This window comes from Hyla sarda, unplaced genomic scaffold, assembly GCF_029499605.1.
Source record: "Hyla sarda isolate aHylSar1 unplaced genomic scaffold, aHylSar1.hap1 scaffold_455, whole genome shotgun sequence".
NCBI lineage: Eukaryota > Metazoa > Chordata > Amphibia > Anura > Hylidae > Hyla > Hyla sarda.
Window position 1 is genome coordinate 17484 of NW_026610468.1, and position 13692 is coordinate 31175.

The following is a 13692-nucleotide window of genomic DNA, read 5'->3' on the forward strand; positions in this document are numbered from 1 at the left end:
AAACCCATACCATTATTGCTAAGCAGCAAGACAGGGGCCCATTGCACTCCCACGGGGCCTTTTTAAATGCAATCCATAACCCGGATTTGCCAGGAACCCTTCTTACTCCTCCTACTTGCATGTGACACTGGGCTTAGGATCTGCATAGGAAACACACACACAAGCACACACCTACCTTTGTTGCCTGCAGATGCCTCCTTGGCTGTCCCCAAACGGTATCAAACCAACACCCACGGGAAGCTGTAAGCATAGAGGACATGCCTGCACCCCATTGGACTTACCTGTGTGGGTTAAATCCGGGTTATTTGACAACCTATGGCGGTGATGGTTCTGCTCAGGCAGAGCAGTGCTGATGCTCCTCATAAAGCTGTCGCTGCTGTGAAGGTTCTAGGTGACATCACAAATCCCTTTGGTTACATACACAACAAAGCTGGGTTGTTGTTGTTTACACTCTGCAAGGCCTGTGGAAGTGAGTGACATCATAGCACTGTAGTTCTGAGGGTTCAAGATGGATGCAACAATCTCCTGTTGCTTCTATGAAGGCCGTAATAGACGACATCACCAAACAGCTCCATAGTCACATACACAGCAAAGGAGAGATGTTGTTTACACCTAGTGATGTCAGTGGTATTGAGTGACATCACAGCACAGTGCTAAGGCTCCTGGGCCTGGACACAGCAGCGGCTGCAATATCTCAACGGAGAATACGTTTATATCTATGTGTGTGTGTGCGCATATATATATATATATATATATATATATATATTTCTCCGCCGAAATCACTTTTAAACCCATTTCCACCTTTTTTTCCCTTCTCTTCCTCTTACTTTTTTTTCACGTTTTTTTACGTTTTTCTCCTTTTCGCCTCTTTTCTGGGCGTATTATTCTTCTTTTTCTTCTTTTTTTTCGTCTAATGCATACCCCATCAGTGCAGCAATGCTTATTCAATACCGCCAGCAGATGGAGACACTGGGGGATAATTTTCTAAGGATTTATACTGATTTTTCCTGTCTGAATTTGTCGCACAGAAAGTTGCAGGCCAAATATGTGTGACATTTCTGCGACTTTAGCTTCTAGAGCATTTTTACAACATTATACATAGGTGCTGAATACATAAAAAGCGACTGTTCAGCGACAGACAAGTCGCATCGGCTGAAAGTAGGCCAGAATGTCAGTCCATGTTGGAGCAGGTTTAGATACAGTCTAAAGCATAGATCTCAAAGTCTGTGCACAGAATTTAGCAAGGGCCTCGCACCTTCTGATGCATCAGGTAGGTGCACAATAGCATAGCCTAACCCTCTGTACTTTGGTCTATATTGATGCGGGACATAGACAGCCAGCTGATGACCAATCCATTAGTGCAATGGATGGCTGGAAGCATTTGTCTTTGCCTTTGCAATACCACAGAAGCAATGCATGGTCAATGTACAGCAATGACACACCTGTGTGAACAGCCAGGAGACCCCCCCCCATGTTATGTTACATAGTTACATAGTTAGTACGGTCGAAAAAAGACATATGTCCATCACGTTCAACCAGGGAATTAAGGGGTAGGGGTGTGGCGCGATATTGGGGAAGGGATGAGATTTTATATTTCTTCATAAGCATTAATCTTATTTTGTCAATTAGGAACATTCAGCACCCACCCGCTATCAAGGCAGCTGCCTATCATGTCATGCCCTACCTGCACAGGTGTGCTGGCTACTCAAATGATCCAATTAAGGAGGCCATTTAGTCAGCAGCAGCAGAAGTCCTGTGCCTGGACGCTCCAACAGGGGCCAGACACAAGCAGAAGCAGAAGCAGCAGCAGCACCACCTTTTGTTTTTTGGCTGCAGCAGCAGCAAGGCCCACAGGGCTGGCTAGCTGGCTAGCCAGCAAGCAGGTAGCAATGAAAGTAGGAATCTTTCTTTTTAACCCTGTAAGGGGGTGGTGCACTGTACCCGAAGATACTGCCATATCGGGTCAATGCATAGGGCGACGGAAGCAAGCTTCGAAATCGGCCCCCGTTCTCAAAAATCCATTTAATATATGGTCCCCAGATAGGGGACGTATCAGATATTAAACTGATAAGAACAGATACTACACTTGATCTTAGCCAAAAGGCCGAGAAGCGATAACCGTGAAAGGGGCGGGCCCAACAAGGTCCCCTTCATGGGCACTATCACTGCTTGCTGTCAGGGAGGCTGCCAGACAATTTTCCATGCACACTCTGGGCTGGGGGGCAGTCAACCACCAGTACACACAGCAGAACCTAAACCCATACCATTATTGCTAAGCAGCAAGACAGGGGCCCATTGCACTCCCACGGGGCCTTTTTAAATGCAATCCATAACCCGGATTTGCCAGGAACCCTTCTTACTCCTCCTACTTGCATGTGACACTGGGCTTAGGATCTGCATAGGAAACACACACACAAGCACACACCTACCTTTGTTGCCTGCAGATGCCTCCTTGGCTGTCCCCAAACGGTATCAAACCAACACCCACGGGAAGCTGTAAGCATAGAGGACATGCCTGCACCCCATTGGACTTACCTGTGTGGGTTAAATCCGGGTTATTTGACAACCTATGGCGGTGATGGTTCTGCTCAGGCAGAGCAGTGCTGATGCTCCTCATAAAGCTGTCGCTGCTGTGAAGGTTCTAGGTGACATCACAAATCCCTTTGGTTACATACACAACAAAGCTGGGTTGTTGTTGTTTACACTCTGCAAGGCCTGTGGAAGTGAGTGACATCATAGCACTGTAGTTCTGAGGGTTCAAGATGGATGCAACAATCTCCTGTTGCTTCTATGAAGGCCGTAATAGACGACATCACCAAACAGCTCCATAGTCACATACACAGCAAAGGAGAGATGTTGTTTACACCTAGTGATGTCAGTGGTATTGAGTGACATCACAGCACAGTGCTAAGGCTCCTGGGCCTGGACACAGCAGCGGCTGCAATATCTCAACGGAGAATACGTTTATATCTATGTGTGTGTGTGCGCATATATATATATATATATATATATATATATATATATATATATATATATATATATTTCTCCGCCGAAATCACTTTTAAACCCATTTCCACCTTTTTTTCCCTTCTCTTCCTCTTACTTTTTTTTCACGTTTTTTTACGTTTTTCTCCTTTTCGCCTCTTTTCTGGGCGTATTATTCTTCTTTTTCTTCTTTTTTTTCGTCTAATGCATACCCCATCAGTGCAGCAATGCTTATTCAATACCGCCAGCAGATGGAGACACTGGGGGATAATTTTCTAAGGATTTATACTGATTTTTCCTGTCTGAATTTGTCGCACAGAAAGTTGCAGGCCAAATATGTGTGACATTTCTGCGACTTTAGCTTCTAGAGCATTTTTACAACATTATACATAGGTGCTGAATACATAAAAAGCGACTGTTCAGCGACAGACAAGTCGCATCGGCTGAAAGTAGGCCAGAATGTCAGTCCATGTTGGAGCAGGTTTAGATACAGTCTAAAGCATAGATCTCAAAGTCTGTGCACAGAATTTAGCAAGGGCCTCGCACCTTCTGATGCATCAGGTAGGTGCACAATAGCATAGCCTAACCCTCTGTACTTTGGTCTATATTGATGCGGGACATAGACAGCCAGCTGATGACCAATCCATTAGTGCAATGGATGGCTGGAAGCATTTGTCTTTGCCTTTGCAATACCACAGAAGCAATGCATGGTCAATGTACAGCAATGACACACCTGTGTGAATGGGTGGATGGGGGACACGTTTTGATCAAAAAGTGCGCTAAGAGCCTCAATTTTTTTGACCAATGTGTGCTGCTGCAATCCTCTTTTTTTGTATACTCTGATGCCATGGCAGTGTGCACCCGTGTATTAGGCTGTTGTGCCGGCTATCTTTCTTTTTTCTTGTGTGTACAATTCAGGGGGTAATGGCACCCTGTTTAGCTGTGCACCCCTCCCCCTTTCTCACAGGTGGAGTTTTAAATGGATCCAGCATGTCACCCAGTCAGAGGCTATATGCCCAGCAGAGGTGAGTGGATAGTTGAGTGTTAGGCTCAGAATTTGTGCTAGGTTCCCATCCTAAATGAGGCCACCTCCCCGTGGTGGATGGGGGACACGTTTTGATCAAAAAGTGCGCTAAGAGCCTCAATTTTTTTGACCAATGTGTGCTGCTGCAATCCTCTTTTTTTGTATACTCTGATGCCATGGCAGTGTGCACCCGTGTATTAGGCTGTTGTGCCGGCTATCTTTCTTTTTTCTTGTGTGTACAATTCAGGGGGTAATGGCACCCTGTTTAGCTGTGCACCCCTCCCCCTTTCTCACAGGTGGAGTTTTAAATGGATCCAGCATGTCACCCAGTCAGAGGCTATATGCCCAGCAGAGGTGAGTGGATAGTTGAGTGTTAGGCTCAGAATTTGTGCTAGGTTCCCATCCTAAATGAGGCCACCTCCCCGTGGTGGATGGGGGACACGTTTTGATCAAAAAGTGCGCTAAGAGCCTCAATTTTTTTGACCAATGTGTGCTGCTGCAATCCTCTTTTTTTGTATACTCTGATGCCATGGCAGTGTGCACCCGTGTATTAGGCTGTTGTGCCGGCTATCTTTCTTTTTTCTTGTGTGTACAATTCAGGGGGTAATGGCACCCTGTTTAGCTGTGCACCCCTCCCCCTTTCTCACAGGTGGAGTTTTAAATGGATCCAGCATGTCACCCAGTCAGAGGCTATATGCCCAGCAGAGGTGAGTGGATAGTTGAGTGTTAGGCTCAGAATTTGTGCTAGGTTCCCATCCTAAATGAGGCCACCTCCCCGTGGTGGATGGGGGACACGTTTTGATCAAAAAGTGCGCTAAGAGCCTCAATTTTTTTGACCAATGTGTGCTGCTGCAATCCTCTTTTTTTGTATACTCTGATGCCATGGCAGTGTGCACCCGTGTATTAGGCTGTTGTGCCGGCTATCTTTCTTTTTTCTTGTGTGTACAATTCAGGGGGTAATGGCACCCTGTTTAGCTGTGCACCCCTCCCCCTTTCTCACAGGTGGAGTTTTAAATGGATCCAGCATGTCACCCAGTCAGAGGCTATATGCCCAGCAGAGGTGAGTGGATAGTTGAGTGTTAGGCTCAGAATTTGTGCTAGGTTCCCATCCTAAATGAGGCCACCTCCCCGTGGTGGATGGGGGACACGTTTTGATCAAAAAGTGCGCTAAGAGCCTCAATTTTTTTGACCAATGTGTGCTGCTGCAATCCTCTTTTTTTGTATACTCTGATGCCATGGCAGTGTGCACCCGTGTATTAGGCTGTTGTGCCGGCTATCTTTCTTTTTTCTTGTGTGTACAATTCAGGGGGTAATGGCACCCTGTTTAGCTGTGCACCCCTCCCCCTTTCTCACAGGTGGAGTTTTAAATGGATCCAGCATGTCACCCAGTCAGAGGCTATATGCCCAGCAGAGGTGAGTGGATAGTTGAGTGTTAGGCTCAGAATTTGTGCTAGGTTCCCATCCTAAATGAGGCCACCTCCCCGTGGTGGATGGGGGACACGTTTTGATCAAAAAGTGCGCTAAGAGCCTCAATTTTTTTGACCAATGTGTGCTGCTGCAATCCTCTTTTTTTGTATACTCTGATGCCATGGCAGTGTGCACCCGTGTATTAGGCTGTTGTGCCGGCTATCTTTCTTTTTTCTTGTGTGTACAATTCAGGGGGTAATGGCACCCTGTTTAGCTGTGCACCCCTCCCCCTTTCTCACAGGTGGAGTTTTAAATGGATCCAGCATGTCACCCAGTCAGAGGCTATATGCCCAGCAGAGGTGAGTGGATAGTTGAGTGTTAGGCTCAGAATTTGTGCTAGGTTCCCATCCTAAATGAGGCCACCTCCCCGTGGTGGATGGGGGACACGTTTTGATCAAAAAGTGCGCTAAGAGCCTCAATTTTTTTGACCAATGTGTGCTGCTGCAATCCTCTTTTTTTGTATACTCTGATGCCATGGCAGTGTGCACCCGTGTATTAGGCTGTTGTGCCGGCTATCTTTCTTTTTTCTTGTGTGTACAATTCAGGGGGTAATGGCACCCTGTTTAGCTGTGCACCCCTCCCCCTTTCTCACAGGTGGAGTTTTAAATGGATCCAGCATGTCACCCAGTCAGAGGCTATATGCCCAGCAGAGGTGAGTGGATAGTTGAGTGTTAGGCTCAGAATTTGTGCTAGGTTCCCATCCTAAATGAGGCCACCTCCCCGTGGTGGATGGGGGACACGTTTTGATCAAAAAGTGCGCTAAGAGCCTCAATTTTTTTGACCAATGTGTGCTGCTGCAATCCTCTTTTTTTGTATACTCTGATGCCATGGCAGTGTGCACCCGTGTATTAGGCTGTTGTGCCGGCTATCTTTCTTTTTTCTTGTGTGTACAATTCAGGGGGTAATGGCACCCTGTTTAGCTGTGCACCCCTCCCCCTTTCTCACAGGTGGAGTTTTAAATGGATCCAGCATGTCACCCAGTCAGAGGCTATATGCCCAGCAGAGGTGAGTGGATAGTTGAGTGTTAGGCTCAGAATTTGTGCTAGGTTCCCATCCTAAATGAGGCCACCTCCCCGTGGTGGATGGGGGACACGTTTTGATCAAAAAGTGCGCTAAGAGCCTCAATTTTTTTGACCAATGTGTGCTGCTGCAATGCTCTTTTTTTGTATACTCTGATGCCATGGCAGTGTGCACCCGTGTATTAGGCTGTTGTGCCGGCTATCTTTCTTTTTTCTTGTGTGTACAATTCAGGGGGTAATGGCACCCTGTTTAGCTGTGCACCCCTCCCCCTTTCTCACAGGTGGAGTTTTAAATGGATCCAGCATGTCACCCAGTCAGAGGCTATATGCCCAGCAGAGGTGAGTGGATAGTTGAGTGTTAGGCTCAGAATTTGTGCTAGGTTCCCATCCTAAATGAGGCCACCTCCCCGTGGTGGATGGGGGACACGTTTTGATCAAAAAGTGCGCTAAGAGCCTCAATTTTTTTGACCAATGTGTGCTGCTGCAATCCTCTTTTTTTGTATACTCTGATGCCATGGCAGTGTGCACCCGTGTATTAGGCTGTTGTGCCGGCTATCTTTCTTTTTTCTTGTGTGTACAATTCAGGGGGTAATGGCACCCTGTTTAGCTGTGCACCCCTCCCCCTTTCTCACAGGTGGAGTTTTAAATGGATCCAGCATGTCACCCAGTCAGAGGCTATATGCCCAGCAGAGGTGAGTGGATAGTTGAGTGTTAGGCTCAGAATTTGTGCTAGGTTCCCATCCTAAATGAGGCCACCTCCCCGTGGTGGATGGGGGACACGTTTTGATCAAAAAGTGCGCTAAGAGCCTCAATTTTTTTGACCAATGTGTGCTGCTGCAATCCTCTTTTTTTGTATACTCTGATGCCATGGCAGTGTGCACCCGTGTATTAGGCTGTTGTGCCGGCTATCTTTCTTTTTTCTTGTATATATATATATATATATATATATATATATATATATATATATATATATTTCTCCGCCGAAATCACTTTTAAACCCATTTCCACCTTTTTTTCCCTTCTCTTCCTCTTACTTTTTTTTCACGTTTTTTTACGTTTTTCTCCTTTTCGCCTCTTTTCTGGGCGTATTATTCTTCTTTTTCTTCTTTTTTTTCGTCTAATGCATACCCCATCAGTGCAGCAATGCTTATTCAATACCGCCAGCAGATGGAGACACTGGGGGATAATTTTCTAAGGATTTATACTGATTTTTCCTGTCTGAATTTGTCGCACAGAAAGTTGCAGGCCAAATATGTGTGACATTTCTGCGACTTTAGCTTCTAGAGCATTTTTACAACATTATACATAGGTGCTGAATACATAAAAAGCGACTGTTCAGCGACAGACAAGTCGCATCGGCTGAAAGTAGGCCAGAATGTCAGTCCATGTTGGAGCAGGTTTAGATACAGTCTAAAGCATAGATCTCAAAGTCTGTGCACAGAATTTAGCAAGGGCCTCGCACCTTCTGATGCATCAGGTAGGTGCACAATAGCATAGCCTAACCCTCTGTACTTTGGTCTATATTGATGCGGGACATAGACAGCCAGCTGATGACCAATCCATTAGTGCAATGGATGGCTGGAAGCATTTGTCTTTGCCTTTGCAATACCACAGAAGCAATGCATGGTCAATGTACAGCAATGACACACCTGTGTGAACAGCCAGGAGACCCCCCCCCCCCCCCCCCCCCATGTTATGTTACATAGTTACATAGTTAGTACGGTCGAAAAAAGACATATGTCCATCACGTTCAACCAGGGAATTAAGGGGTAGGGGTGTGGCGCGATATTGGGGAAGGGATGAGATTTTATATTTCTTCATAAGCATTAATCTTATTTTGTCAATTAGGAACATTCAGCACCCACCCGCTATCAAGGCAGCTGCCTATCATGTCATGCCCTACCTGCACAGGTGTGCTGGCTACTCAAATGATCCAATTAAGGAGGCCATTTAGTCAGCAGCAGCAGAAGTCCTGTGCCTGGACGCTCCAACAGGGGCCAGACACAAGCAGAAGCAGCAGCAGCACCACCTTTTGTTTTTTGGCTGCAGCAGCAGCAAGGCCCACAGGGCTGGCTAGCTGGCTAGCCAGCAAGCAGGTAGCAATGAAAGTAGGAATCTTTCTTTTTAACCCTGTAAGGGGGTGGTGCACTGTACCCGAAGATACTGCCATATCGGGTCAATGCATAGGGCGACGGAAGCAAGCTTCGAAATCGGCCCCCGTTCTCAAAAATCCATTTAATATATGGTCCCCAGATAGGGGACGTATCAGATATTAAACTGATAAGAACAGATACTACACTTGATCTTAGCCAAAAGGCCGAGAAGCGATAACCGTGAAAGGGGCGGGCCCAACAAGGTCCCCTTCATGGGCACTATCACTGCTTGCTGTCAGGGAGGCTGCCAGACAATTTTCCATGCACACTCTGGGCTGGGGGGCAGTCAACCACCAGTACACACAGCAGAACCTAAACCCATACCATTATTGCTAAGCAGCAAGACAGGGGCCCATTGCACTCCCACGGGGCCTTTTTAAATGCAATCCATAACCCGGATTTGCCAGGAACCCTTCTTACTCCTCCTACTTGCATGTGACACTGGGCTTAGGATCTGCATAGGAAACACACACACAAGCACACACCTACCTTTGTTGCCTGCAGATGCCTCCTTGGCTGTCCCCAAACGGTATCAAACCAACACCCACGGGAAGCTGTAAGCATAGAGGACATGCCTGCACCCCATTGGACTTACCTGTGTGGGTTAAATCCGGGTTATTTGACAACCTATGGCGGTGATGGTTCTGCTCAGGCAGAGCAGTGCTGATGCTCCTCATAAAGCTGTCGCTGCTGTGAAGGTTCTAGGTGACATCACAAATCCCTTTGGTTACATACACAACAAAGCTGGGTTGTTGTTGTTTACACTCTGCAAGGCCTGTGGAAGTGAGTGACATCATAGCACTGTAGTTCTGAGGGTTCAAGATGGATGCAACAATCTCCTGTTGCTTCTATGAAGGCCGTAATAGACGACATCACCAAACAGCTCCATAGTCACATACACAGCAAAGGAGAGATGTTGTTTACACCTAGTGATGTCAGTGGTATTGAGTGACATCACAGCACAGTGCTAAGGCTCCTGGGCCTGGACACAGCAGCGGCTGCAATATCTCAACGGAGAATACGTTTATATCTATGTGTGTGTGTGCGCATATATATATATATATATATATATATATATATATATATATATATATATATTTCTCCGCCGAAATCACTTTTAAACCCATTTCCACCTTTTTTTCCCTTCTCTTCCTCTTACTTTTTTTTCACGTTTTTTTACGTTTTTCTCCTTTTCGCCTCTTTTCTGGGCGTATTATTCTTCTTTTTCTTCTTTTTTTTCGTCTAATGCATACCCCATCAGTGCAGCAATGCTTATTCAATACCGCCAGCAGATGGAGACACTGGGGGATAATTTTCTAAGGATTTATACTGATTTTTCCTGTCTGAATTTGTCGCACAGAAAGTTGCAGGCCAAATATGTGTGACATTTCTGCGACTTTAGCTTCTAGAGCATTTTTACAACATTATACATAGGTGCTGAATACATAAAAAGCGACTGTTCAGCGACAGACAAGTCGCATCGGCTGAAAGTAGGCCAGAATGTCAGTCCATGTTGGAGCAGGTTTAGATACAGTCTAAAGCATAGATCTCAAAGTCTGTGCACAGAATTTAGCAAGGGCCTCGCACCTTCTGATGCATCAGGTAGGTGCACAATAGCATAGCCTAACCCTCTGTACTTTGGTCTATATTGATGCGGGACATAGACAGCCAGCTGATGACCAATCCATTAGTGCAATGGATGGCTGGAAGCATTTGTCTTTGCCTTTGCAATACCACAGAAGCAATGCATGGTCAATGTACAGCAATGACACACCTGTGTGAACAGCCAGGAGACCCCCCCCCCCCCCCCCCATGTTATGTTACATAGTTACATAGTTAGTACGGTCGAAAAAAGACATATGTCCATCACGTTCAACCAGGGAATTAAGGGGTAGGGGTGTGGCGCGATATTGGGGAAGGGATGAGATTTTATATTTCTTCATAAGCATTAATCTTATTTTGTCAATTAGGAACATTCAGCACCCACCCGCTATCAAGGCAGCTGCCTATCATGTCATGCCCTACCTGCACAGGTGTGCTGGCTACTCAAATGATCCAATTAAGGAGGCCATTTAGTCAGCAGCAGCAGAAGTCCTGTGCCTGGACGCTCCAACAGGGGCCAGACACAAGCAGAAGCAGCAGAAGCAGCAGCAGCACCACCTTTTGTTTTTTGGCTGCAGCAGCAGCAAGGCCCACAGGGCTGGCTAGCTGGCTAGCCAGCAAGCAGGTAGCAATGAAAGTAGGAATCTTTCTTTTTAACCCTGTAAGGGGGTGGTGCACTGTACCCGAAGATACTGCCATATCGGGTCAATGCATAGGGCGACGGAAGCAAGCTTCGAAATCGGCCCCCGTTCTCAAAAATCCATTTAATATATGGTCCCCAGATAGGGGACGTATCAGATATTAAACTGATAAGAACAGATACTACACTTGATCTTAGCCAAAAGGCCGAGAAGCGATAACCGTGAAAGGGGCGGGCCCAACAAGGTCCCCTTCATGGGCACTATCACTGCTTGCTGTCAGGGAGGCTGCCAGACAATTTTCCATGCACACTCTGGGCTGGGGGGCAGTCAACCACCAGTACACACAGCAGAACCTAAACCCATACCATTATTGCTAAGCAGCAAGACAGGGGCCCATTGCACTCCCACGGGGCCTTTTTAAATGCAATCCATAACCCGGATTTGCCAGGAACCCTTCTTACTCCTCCTACTTGCATGTGACACTGGGCTTAGGATCTGCATAGGAAACACACACACAAGCACACACCTACCTTTGTTGCCTGCAGATGCCTCCTTGGCTGTCCCCAAACGGTATCAAACCAACACCCACGGGAAGCTGTAAGCATAGAGGACATGCCTGCACCCCATTGGACTTACCTGTGTGGGTTAAATCCGGGTTATTTGACAACCTATGGCGGTGATGGTTCTGCTCAGGCAGAGCAGTGCTGATGCTCCTCATAAAGCTGTCGCTGCTGTGAAGGTTCTAGGTGACATCACAAATCCCTTTGGTTACATACACAACAAAGCTGGGTTGTTGTTGTTTACACTCTGCAAGGCCTGTGGAAGTGAGTGACATCATAGCACTGTAGTTCTGAGGGTTCAAGATGGATGCAACAATCTCCTGTTGCTTCTATGAAGGCCGTAATAGACGACATCACCAAACAGCTCCATAGTCACATACACAGCAAAGGAGAGATGTTGTTTACACCTAGTGATGTCAGTGGTATTGAGTGACATCACAGCACAGTGCTAAGGCTCCTGGGCCTGGACACAGCAGCGGCTGCAATATCTCAACGGAGAATACGTTTATATCTATGTGTGTGTGTGCGCATATATATATATATATATATATATATATATATATATATATATTTCTCCGCCGAAATCACTTTTAAACCCATTTCCACCTTTTTTTCCCTTCTCTTCCTCTTACTTTTTTTTCACGTTTTTTTACGTTTTTCTCCTTTTCGCCTCTTTTCTGGGCGTATTATTCTTCTTTTTCTTCTTTTTTTTCGTCTAATGCATACCCCATCAGTGCAGCAATGCTTATTCAATACCGCCAGCAGATGGAGACACTGGGGGATAATTTTCTAAGGATTTATACTGATTTTTCCTGTCTGAATTTGTCGCACAGAAAGTTGCAGGCCAAATATGTGTGACATTTCTGCGACTTTAGCTTCTAGAGCATTTTTACAACATTATACATAGGTGCTGAATACATAAAAAGCGACTGTTCAGCGACAGACAAGTCGCATCGGCTGAAAGTAGGCCAGAATGTCAGTCCATGTTGGAGCAGGTTTAGATACAGTCTAAAGCATAGATCTCAAAGTCTGTGCACAGAATTTAGCAAGGGCCTCGCACCTTCTGATGCATCAGGTAGGTGCACAATAGCATAGCCTAACCCTCTGTACTTTGGTCTATATTGATGCGGGACATAGACAGCCAGCTGATGACCAATCCATTAGTGCAATGGATGGCTGGAAGCATTTGTCTTTGCCTTTGCAATACCACAGAAGCAATGCATGGTCAATGTACAGCAATGACACACCTGTGTGAACAGCCAGGAGACCCCCCCCCCCCCCCCCATGTTATGTTACATAGTTACATAGTTAGTACGGTCGAAAAAAGACATATGTCCATCACGTTCAACCAGGGAATTAAGGGGTAGGGGTGTGGCGCGATATTGGGGAAGGGATGAGATTTTATATTTCTTCATAAGCATTAATCTTATTTTGTCAATTAGGAACATTCAGCACCCACCCGCTATCAAGGCAGCTGCCTATCATGTCATGCCCTACCTGCACAGGTGTGCTGGCTACTCAAATGATCCAATTAAGGAGGCCATTTAGTCAGCAGCAGCAGAAGTCCTGTGCCTGGACGCTCCAACAGGGGCCAGACACAAGCAGAAGCAGCAGAAGCAGCAGCAGCACCACCTTTTGTTTTTTGGCTGCAGCAGCAGCAAGGCCCACAGGGCTGGCTAGCTGGCTAGCCAGCAAGCAGGTAGCAATGAAAGTAGGAATCTTTCTTTTTAACCCTGTAAGGGGGTGGTGCACTGTACCCGAAGATACTGCCATATCGGGTCAATGCATAGGGCGACGGAAGCAAGCTTCGAAATCGGCCCCCGTTCTCAAAAATCCATTTAATATATGGTCCCCAGATAGGGGACGTATCAGATATTAAACTGATAAGAACAGATACTACACTTGATCTTAGCCAAAAGGCCGAGAAGCGATAACCGTGAAAGGGGCGGGCCCAACAAGGTCCCCTTCATGGGCACTATCACTGCTTGCTGTCAGGGAGGCTGCCAGACAATTTTCCATGCACACTCTGGGCTGGGGGGCAGTCAACCACCAGTACACACAGCAGAACCTAAACCCATACCATTATTGCTAAGCAGCAAGACAGGGGCCCATTGCACTCCCACGGGGCCTTTTTAAATGCAATCCATAACCCGGATTTGCCAGGAACCCTTCTTACTCCTCCTACTTGCATGTGACACTGGGCTTAGGATCTGCATAGGAAACACACACACAAGCACACAC

The 13692-nt window shown here is 46.4% G+C and overlaps 4 non-coding genes across 4 annotated transcripts; all 4 read right to left on the bottom strand.

Annotated features, from left to right (window-relative positions):
* Positions 1-1925: 1925 nt before the first annotated feature.
* On the bottom strand, positions 1926-2116 carry LOC130335620 (U2 spliceosomal RNA). The gene has a single exon (XR_008877217.1). It is a non-coding gene; the product is annotated as a U2 spliceosomal RNA (small nuclear RNA).
* A 6517-nt stretch (positions 2117-8633) lies between these two features.
* LOC130335632 (U2 spliceosomal RNA) lies at positions 8634-8824 on the bottom strand. The gene has a single exon (XR_008877226.1). It is a non-coding gene; the product is annotated as a U2 spliceosomal RNA (small nuclear RNA).
* A 2093-nt stretch (positions 8825-10917) lies between these two features.
* LOC130335644 (U2 spliceosomal RNA) lies at positions 10918-11108 on the bottom strand. The gene has a single exon (XR_008877231.1). It is a non-coding gene; the product is annotated as a U2 spliceosomal RNA (small nuclear RNA).
* Positions 11109-13192: 2084 nt separating this feature from the next.
* Positions 13193-13383, bottom strand: LOC130335655 (U2 spliceosomal RNA). Its single transcript, XR_008877233.1, has one exon. It is a non-coding gene; the product is annotated as a U2 spliceosomal RNA (small nuclear RNA).
* Positions 13384-13692: the final 309 nt, after the last annotated feature.